The sequence below is a fragment of the Saccoglossus kowalevskii genome, chromosome 5, assembly GCF_978046115.1.
Source record: "Saccoglossus kowalevskii chromosome 5, keSacKowa6.1, whole genome shotgun sequence".
Lineage (NCBI taxonomy): Eukaryota > Metazoa > Hemichordata > Enteropneusta > Harrimaniidae > Saccoglossus > Saccoglossus kowalevskii.
This window is the reverse complement of record NC_140645.1, coordinates 16,109,987-16,120,798: the sequence shown is the minus strand read 5'-3', so window position 1 is coordinate 16,120,798 and position 10,812 is coordinate 16,109,987.

Below are 10,812 nucleotides of genomic sequence, written 5' to 3'. Positions count from 1 at the left end.
TATCCGTTGAACTTGGACGACACCCATTCAAGACTTTTATCGGAAAACAAATGATAAAATATTTTAATCATATACAGAACTCGTCAAATCCATTATTAAAACAAGCTTTCCAAGCAAACAAAGAAATTAATAGTAAATGGTACACTAATATAGACCCTCTTTTGAACAACATCAACAAGTCTAACCTGGTCGACAACAATGAAATTCTAACATAACAGCAAGGCAATTAGGACAAATTAATACAAATATACAATAAATTATATCAATTTTGAAAAGTGAATTACATAACGAAAATCGATCAAAACAAAATGAAAAAAATAAATTAAGATCCTACAGTTAATTAAAAACCAATTTTGCTTTTGAAACCTTACCCTGCAAAATATTATCTAAATTCCGCCTCAGTAACCATAACTTGAAAATTGAGACTGGCATACACAAAGGAATACCCCTTGCTAATAGAGTATGTAACCTTTGTGATCAGAATCAAGTGAAAGATGAGTTTCATCTAATGATATCATGCTAAAGTTTTACCCGCGATGGAAATGTCTTATATGAAATGGCAAAAACGAAATTTTTCAAAATTTGTCACCAAAAACACAATTCATAGCCTTGCTAAACAATAAACTCTCTGTAGCAAGGTACCTAATAAAGTGTTTTGAACCAAATCCCAGTGACAATTTTCTTTCACAGTTAAGTATTGTTATAGTTGAAGAGGTTTTTACAGCGGTGACTCATTAGAAGTATTCGCCGTGACTGCAAACAAACGGGTTTACACAACACTTACATGTTACTGTCAGGAAGGTTTAATGTATTGTTTGTGTTTGCAAAATGTGAAAGTGGGTTTTATTGTCAAAATATACACGGGTGCTTGTATGCGTATTGAAACTATGAAAATTTGACTTTTGTCATAAAACTGTGTGTTTTGACGTCTCGTACGCGATTGTAAAATTATATTTCAGGGTACTCAAAGTGAATCTCAGCACTGTGCTTTTTATAAATGTTATGGTTCGGTTAATAATTTTCTGGAAACTGTACAGCAAATCACAGATTTTCATTATTTATTGTTCATAGTTTTTTTTCAAATTTCAGTTTTTATTATTCATAATTATTTACAGCAATAAAATAGTTTTCCGTTCTCAAACCAATTCTAGTTATTATGAGTGTATAGCTTGGCCCCACACACAATAAGACAATATGTGTGAGTATGTTTCATGGATTAATAGGCAACTCCTATCCTTCAATTCTAACTATATATCTTGCTGTTTATCATTCATATTTTGATATCCCACAATGTCTGGTAATTCTAACTAACTAATTTTTCGCATAAATTGCACAGACTTGCTTCTACTCCCATAGTATCCCTAACAGTGAAGGTTAATGCAGATATATTGCAAATTACACAGAGGCAAAACTACAATACATTTTCCCTTACATCGCCATGTATTATGCAACAGTCTTTGTGCTAAGGCAGTTATGGTTCACAACCATAACCAGCTCTCTTGTTTAATTTGAATATTGGTTGGATGGTGAGCGTGTTTGCGGTTACATGGATTGACAGTGGACGTACGATTCGGACTTCACTGTGTTACATTTTCAGATCATGTTTTGAGAGAGGTCAACTACAATCTTCAAAGTGTAAATGTATTATGTTTTATAGCCCATGTGACGGTTTCTGAGCTCAGAATAATATTATTGAACCATGCTCTGATGTTTCGTTATATCCTCACTATCAAAATAAATATGTCTTACATCAGCTGATGATTAGGTCCGATTGACACAATCTTATAAGTATCATCAAAATCAGTATACGAGAGTTATATTTATATTCCTGGCAACACAGATTTATTTTCTTTATGGCTGGTGTAAATTTCGCGGACTCAATCACATTGTGAATTCGTAAACTTTTTATGAATTTGTATTTAAAAAACGTTCGTACAGTGGGATTACTATCAGACATTTTAGTCAAACCAAACACGATCATACTCCAAACACTTTGTTTAATGTTTGAGATTACTAATTGTGTATTTCCCTTATTTTAAATTACAGAAACTCATTCATTTGTTATCATTTCGTTATGGAGCGCCGGTTGTTGAGAACAGTTTTGGGGTTCATATTCCTGATCACTGTCGTATGGGTTTTATCAGGACATGAAGTCATATTAGGACAACCAAGGATGAGAGAACATGTCACTCAAACCAATAATTCCATGATTATATCTGCAAATATCAATAAACACAGCTCTAGTCACTCGTCTCAGTCGGAACAAACTACCTATGTTGTTCTTAGTAATGACGCCCATAACGTTACTGAACAACGTCCGAAACAAGAAATGACACATATATATAAACCAGCCAGTGATATTGAACAGAGAGTATTGAAGCGAAACGAAGGCATCCATGTGCTAGTTCTTGCAAGGATACGAATAGGGTCAACTTTCACTGGTGACTATATTTCAAAGTAATCTGAATCGCTTTATTTACGTGAACCGGAAATAGCTTTGTCGACATATGAGTACGACTTGTTTAATGACAGCGCTTCGTATGTTCAAGTGCTCCAAAAGCCATTCTATACACTTCTCGGCGACTTTTTCGATTGCAATTTTAAAAATCATGTACTTTTTTCCCACAAGAATTCAACCATGTGCCAGGGACTAACAAATCAGAGAGGTCGCGTGCATAATGCTACGTTTACCTTGCCATGGATAACTGAAAAATGTCACACTAAAAAGATGTATACAGTCAAAACAACGTGGATGAGTGATATTTCCAAAGGTCTAGACACTTTGAAAAAGTACAATGTTACAGTCATTCATCTTGTAAGGGATCCCCGGGCAATGATTAATTCAAGAATAAAGTACGAACAAGCACATGCACACAATCGTTACGAACACCTGAGAAAAATTGATGAGATGATTAAGCACTATTGCATATGGTTGAAAACAAATGTGGATGTTGTACTCAATGGGCCTGATTGGCTGAAGAAACACTATATGATAATTAGGTATGACGATATTTGTAACAAATCTCGGGAAATACTTCCGAAATTGCGGACTTTTCTGGATTTACCATCTAATGAAGGTATAATTCCGAGAATATTAAAAAGTTCTGTTGATACATGGGGCAATATATTAACATTCAATTATACTGCCATTGCCCAACATAGTTGCCCTGATGAGATGAGGTATTCATGTCAAACTTCAGAATATTGACCAACAACTTGTAAGTTCATTTTCTCTAATGACGCCATCATTACCACCTATCAAACAATTAACAGTGACTTAAATCATGATGGCGTAGTGTAGGAATAATATAAAAATAGTAGTGTCTAGCGGGCAAATTCCAATATTACTAGTCTCTTTCGAATTTGAGTTACTTTTAATGCATTCAGTATTAAAGCTAAATACAACAAGTATGGCCAAATAGAACCAGATTTATAAGCACGATTTTAAATATATAAATCAATCAAACTAACCAATAACAGTACTATTTTACGAACAAGGAATGAAAAATAACAAATTTCCTGAAACTATGATGTTATATACTCTACCCACAGTCAGCTGACGCACGATTGAAAATAAAATATATGGGATATTTACTGTATGGGGCCGTCAAGGACAATTTGATCCACTACTGGTGTTAGTAACAGCCCGGCAACAGTGGTCGCAGACTCGTACATACGTCAAATCCCGCCTATGTGTCTGCACTTATCGTTAATATCATTACAGTTACAACTGAACGTATAATAGTAAACAAAAAAATGTTTCTAGTTTAAAAAGGTGTTGGAGAAATGTGACAATGAAAAAGGGACTTCCAAAGGGCAGGCTGCTGTAATCTGTTTTGCGATGAATGTGAAACAGCATTTAAAAATACATGTCAATATATAGTGCAGATAGAACTGACCAAACATAGAGATATAAACGAATTGGTACAGTCGATTATAGACTTGCAAATTATTGTAAATTTAAGTTAAATCTGTATCATATAAACAAGTTAAAAATATGATGTGAGGAACGGTCCTATGGGAAGCCTAACATAGAAACTGATTATTTAAGTCGCAGTACTGAGCAAAATTGTAAATAATGTCAAATAAGGGGCTGGGTAAATATTCTAATCATTATTTAAATGGTTCCACAATATCAGAGGGTTTGTTTCAGGGTACCTGATATATATTTTATGATGTTCAGTTTTTGTTCACAATAGATTTATATTTAAGATGAGTCATTGTAATAAGCAAATTATACTTTATTGATGTTCATTAAAGTATATTCCAATTAAAGTATATAAGGTATCACCCGTGGAGCTCGGATGGTGACCTGTTCACGTCCATATGAAGAGTAAAGGCATTGAAAGACTACAATGTCGTCATAATTTCTCAATTCATTTCAATAATATTATTTTCGATAAATTGAGTTATCCACACTTCTAAAACACTGTAAATCTTTGGATGAGTAACTTTGGCTGAAATTAACATTTACTTTGTATTTCGCATTTTTTGTCAGCAAACAATGTTTGTATGTATGCTATTGACTAATGTGTCAAATGCATATTTCAAATGTTGTTATTTTTTGAGAGAGCGGGTGTGAGAGATGTATATCAGGTGTAATTGTGCATGGTGTATGTCTGTTCGATGTGATAAAATAAATAAATAACAGATTAGGGCAATATACTGCCCTCACAAACATGTGTTATTATTGTTTCATGAGCGCCCTCAATGGTGCATGTAATGTATGCGTGATCATTGTTATAAAAAGACGTTTTCATTTAGGCAAATATAATGAGTAAACGAAGGAGTTCACTTGGAAAACTGAATGCTAAGAGCGCGATTACGGGTGGTCAGCTAAACATCGTTCGCAGCATTTTAAAGGACTATAACTTTCGAATGGGGACTGGCGTTTCAAATAGGGATTTACTGATGACGTTTTTGGTGACGATTAAATGGATCCAGGTCTGTATACATTCTGTTTGATATCATTTATTGTATGTGAGTGGCACAAGATAGGCGTTGTCCTAGTCATGTACACGTGTGGGTGAGTTATGTTTCATTATGGTATTCTCTATACTTGGTGATGAAGCTGTGTTTTCTTTAGCTCGGATAACAGAATATAATATTACAATATTTACAAATCCGGCCTGTTTATGCAAAAGAACCTTCCCAAATATGAGAAAAATTAATATCTGAAAGAGTTAGTCACACTCAAGCTAGAAAAAAAAACATGCGAGACATGCTGTTGAACAAGCCTTTTTGTATGCAATTTTAAAAACACCAATTTTGTCACAAAAAAATGAAAAAGGAAACTGCAGATATCACATCATTATATTTCTGAATATGCTAACCAAGTCTACATGCATAATTTGTCAATTTAAATTTATTTTCTTTTTTTTATATTTGTTCTTAATAATTAAAAAATAAGTTGCTATATAACTTGTACTGCAAGTGTTACATGTTTTTGTGAAATCACAGAGTTTATTAGTTAGTAGTCAGTGGGCCAGTGTGCCGTATCATGCATGAAAAGGGTTGAACTTTACAGCCTCTGATATTTGTTCTGACCCAATGGAGGGACTATCCAAGTATGTGAAAAGTAATGTTGGACGTTTTTAAACTATTGCAATAACTAACTACAGGCATTCTTCTCTGGTATGGAAAACCCATTAGCGCTACTGACAAGAGTATTAATGTATGCAAGTGCGTACACTACACAACAATGATATCCGAATAAATATTTACTAGACTTAACTGAACTTTGGCACACACAATGTACGACTCATTAAACCTTTAACTGAGCGTTTAACACAATTCATGAATATTAATGAAATCGTTTGGATATATGTTAATAATAATAATAATAACCGTATAGACCATACTACACAGAATTATATTACGATTTGAATGAAATTCACACTAATAATAACATATTGGGCATTATTGAAAATACTAAACAAAATTTTGATTAGATAATGAGAGTTCAATGTATATCTAATAAATATGTATCCTTATATTCAGATAAAATTTATATTTCGTCTGAAGTCTACCTAAGTTAGTTTGTCTCCATGATTTCCCATAAATGTTATGCTTTATTTTGTATCAACCTCAGTATGTGTAATCAAGGGTAGATGACTCGGGTTCAGTTAGATCCATAGCCTTTGGTGTAGTCATGAATCCACGATCACACACAAATCTCGTCTCGTACTCTGCGGTATAAGGAACGTACGCGACAGGACGCGGCTACACGCGAGGTATTCGCTGTTTGTTGTTTGTTTAACCAAACAAGATATTTAAATCTTTCGTCTGAGACAGACTTTTCAAAGCGTATTATACGTCATTCATTGGTAACATCAAATGACCTGAATAATCTCACATCAAGGGAAATAAACTTCTTTCGGAATTTTATGCAAAAAAAGAAAGATAAAGTGTACAACAGATTATGGGGTATTGTTCAAGACATTCTTGGATTCACAAAAAATGCAGAATCAGATATACAGACAAGAAAGAGCTGGCAAAAAAACAGAAAATGGACGATGATTCTACTGCCTGTGGAATTGGGTATGTCACTAAGACTATTAAGCTAGAGTCTGACACTAGTGAGTGTGGCGAAATACCTGCAGAAAATGTTGTGATGGTTCATAGTGATTCTTATGTAGTAGCAAAGCATCTACAAGAAGAAATGAAAGTCGAGGCTAGGACACATAGAATAAAGAAGCAGCAAGCAGAAGCAAATTCTGAATCTGTGGGAGACTTGGAAATTTCATATGAAATGGCATCAAAATGTATCTCTAATGATCTTTACAATCATCTAGCGTGGTTGATAACCAGTGTTGATACAGTGATCAATGATGATGGCAGGGTGTCTATTTCAGAAACACAACACAACAAAGTCCTAAATGTGGCTCAAAAGATAATGGCTCAGGTACCCATGTCCAAACATGTTGGACTGGCAATACATACTGAATACATGCCATACATACTGAAACAAACTGGCAGTGAAAATCTACGAGAACACCAAGGATGTTTCTACACTCCAGGAACCCATCCATGTCATATACCAGCATCAGCCAGCACATCAACATATTTCCTCTGTTGGTTCTGTACCATTGATAAAATGCAGGCACAAAGCTGTGCCAAAACAGGGAACGTTCACAGTACCAGGTAGTCATGTAGGGTCGAAGGATAGGGGACAAGCAAGATCACTTATTGATGTGCCTTCACAACAACAACAACAACAAGGACCAGCTAGAAACATGATAGAAGATTAATTACTTAATATGGGCAATCGTGTAATGACGCTCTTATACTATCGTGGAATGAGTTCTTCGAGTCTCTAAATGAAACAAATTACCCTGCCACAATCATTGGTTATGACCCACAGTCATCAACCCTGCTGTTGTTCAACTTCATTGGACTACTTCATATCCCTCACAAACAAATAGGACAGAAAGAGAAAGTTGATCAATCCATATATGACACTGTGAAAGGTAAGTAAGTAATGAATTACTTTACAGCCACGATTTCTCTATGGGACAACAAGGTACTGGTTGGTGTATATTGATATGGTACTGATATTAACGCAAGAACACATGAAAGAAGTGTATATGATAACCTAATGAAAGGTCATTTTACTATACATCGCATATATGGTAAATGTAATGCTGTATGGACCGATATGGCCCTTGGGCAAAACTACAAAAAGATGGGAAGATGTCTCTATTCAAGGTTATATCACAAACTCCAGCTGCCGAGCGAAGTATGTGAAAACCATTAACCATTATTAACAAAGGTGTCAGAGAGTGTTAAGGTAATGTCAAATTTGGGTAACAAATCACCTAGCCATAACAGGGAGTCGAACAAACAAGCATTAAGGGATCACAAAAGAAAGGATCAAAACACTTATCAAAGACAAATTATAAATCCATTTGGTTGCATTATTCAAACTTCTTTACTTAACATAGGTGAGAAAGCCTCTGCCAGTGGTTTGACTGAGGCCCTAACTAAGAGACATTGAGGCAAATGAGAGAAATGATAAGTACCTACCTGTACACGATTTCGTCAAAGCACTTGCTAGTACATTTGATAAGAGTTCAGTTGAATTAACATTCACTCTTCTTTGTACATATGTTCTAAGTTGATGTGACACAGTAAGCTACCAATTCAGACGTGGTAAACAAATGGCAGCAAACTTGGTGTTATAGGAAAGTTAGCACATGCTTTCGGTTGTGATGGAACTTTCAATGTAGCAACAATCATGAAAGGGGAAGCAAGGACCTATTTCACCTCCGTGTATTACTACTTTGATTTCAAATGTCTGGATAGACTTCGTCAACATAAATGCGCCCACCAGCTTTATATAGAATTGCATTGTACAATCGAGCACACCTAGACAAGCCATCACTTCCACCACCAACAGAATTTGGTCACACTTTATTAGCTGGCAAACTTATCACTTTTATGATGTCAAAAGGGGTTAAACCCAAGCTTACAAAATTTGTGAGTTACAAATGAAAAAAAAATCAAAGTGTCTGAGAGGGTGCTCTTGTGCAAAAGCTACTGTCCCCTGTATAGCTTAGTATGTCTTGGACACAAAGAGAAATGTGGAAGATCGTCATCAACTATTGAGTCATCATCCTCTGCTTCCCCATCAAATGACAATGACACTGATATTGATGAGTGAAAGGCTTTGGTAATGGGCAAGTTTGAAATCAACCATTGTATATTTATTTTATGAGCTGAAGTAGGTGAATTAGCAGATGAGGAATTTATTTTGTCATTGTGATATTCATTATTTTATCAACATGTATCATGTCTAGAAGTGTATCAATTTGTGTAATCACCTATTGAAATTGATATGAGTTTAACTCCTTGCATACTGTCATGTCGGCCTCTATATACTCATGTTTCTCAGAGGTGTATCAACATGTGTAATCACTTATTGAAATTGTTATGAGGTTAACTCCTTGCATACTGTCATGTCGGCCTCTATATACTCATGTTTCTCAGAGATGTATCAACATGTGTAACACTTATTGAAATTGTTATGAGGTTAACTCCTTGCATACTGTCATGTCGGCCTCTATATACTCATGTTTCTCAGAGGTGTATCAACATGTGTAATTACTTATTGAAATTGTTATGAGTTTAACTCCTTGCATACTGCCATGTCGGCCTCTATATACTCATGTTTCTCAGAGGTGTATCAATTTGTGTAATCACCTATTGAAATTGATATGAGTTTAACTCCTTGCATACTGCCATGTCGGCCTCTATATACTCATGTTTCTCAGAGGTGTATCAACATGTGTAATCATTTATTGTAATTATTTTGAGGTTAACTCCTTGTATGCTGCCATGTCGGCCGGTGCATTAGCCGATGTTTCTCAAAAAGGTCTAATAGTATTTTCTATATATCTCAATTTCAAATTACATGGTTACTGGTGCACATATTTCTGTATTTTGTTTGGGAACCAATACAAGTGAATGTTGCGGTTGTCAAAAAATTTAAAATCCTCTATCACAGATGGAGAAGAATTTATTGCCCCCCCTCACGCAATTGTGACTGATCTTCACTTATCGTTTATAGTATATATGTGATATCCAACATTGTTTTTCTCATTTTCCAAATATCCAACAACTCGAAAAGTATAATAAACATTTTATATCAGATCAGGACATTTTTCATATTTTGTTTACTATAATGAAAGTCAGTAATGTGCATAGTTGCAAGCAGTTAAAATATTTGAGAGAAAAAATGGGGGGACATGGCAGAATTGACAATCAATGTTAAAAAATAGAAAAAAGAAGTGCAAAATAGTTGTACAATTCTCAGATTACTTTGAACACGCGATGCGAGTTTTTGTTTATGTAAAACACGCTGCTCTCTCTTTGACATATTATAAGGATGAAACGTTTATACCGAAATTAAAAACAATTCAGATAGTACGCTGCTAAATTATGCACTACAAGGTCCACATGTTAGCTTATAGATAAATGTGTTTCTTTTTAACAATTCCTTTATATTACTACAATTTATATACACGGCCATCGATGTGTATAACACAACACAACAAAAGCCATAGGTGCGGTCCTTTAATAATAGAATGCTCTTACACATCAGTGATACATGTGGAGGAGGGGTTTTAATTCGAACCGTACATTTGGCTTGAACATATATCAAATTTATACTGATTGATTTTAATATGAAATATTCACTAAATTTGTGATCGTCTTGTTTCCTTTATCAAAAAAAATGTGTTGAGTAGTAAATAGACCCGTGTGTTCATATCGATTACACCATTACTTATCACCTAGACCATTCTTGTAAGTGTTTATTTACTGCAATGCAGTGATTGTATGCAAATAAGTAAAGATTTATGCTTACATTAATATTCAAAAGAGTAAATCGAACAGCAATATTCCAATGGTAAATTGCAAAACATAAACTTCTTGGCGGAGGTAATAATGTTGCGACAAACCTGTTGGCACTATATATGCGAGAATATAGAAAGAACGTTGAATCTGCTTTTCCACTCAATAATTGACTGGCGCTCGCATATTAGATATTATGTATGAAAATCATGCAAGAGTGTTAAATTATTACCTCAGTCAATGTCATATTGTCTGGTGATTTCGACACTGATTCAATCCATAACCGAGATTCCCCAATAGCCTTCACTGATGCCATCTCACTAAATTGTAAAAACTGATTTCACAAGAGACCTGAACAACATCCCATTCTGCTACAACAATTGTCTATATATACAACATTTCCTGATCACTGTGTCGACCTTGGAACAATTTTACTGACATTACTGATCACCTTCGGCT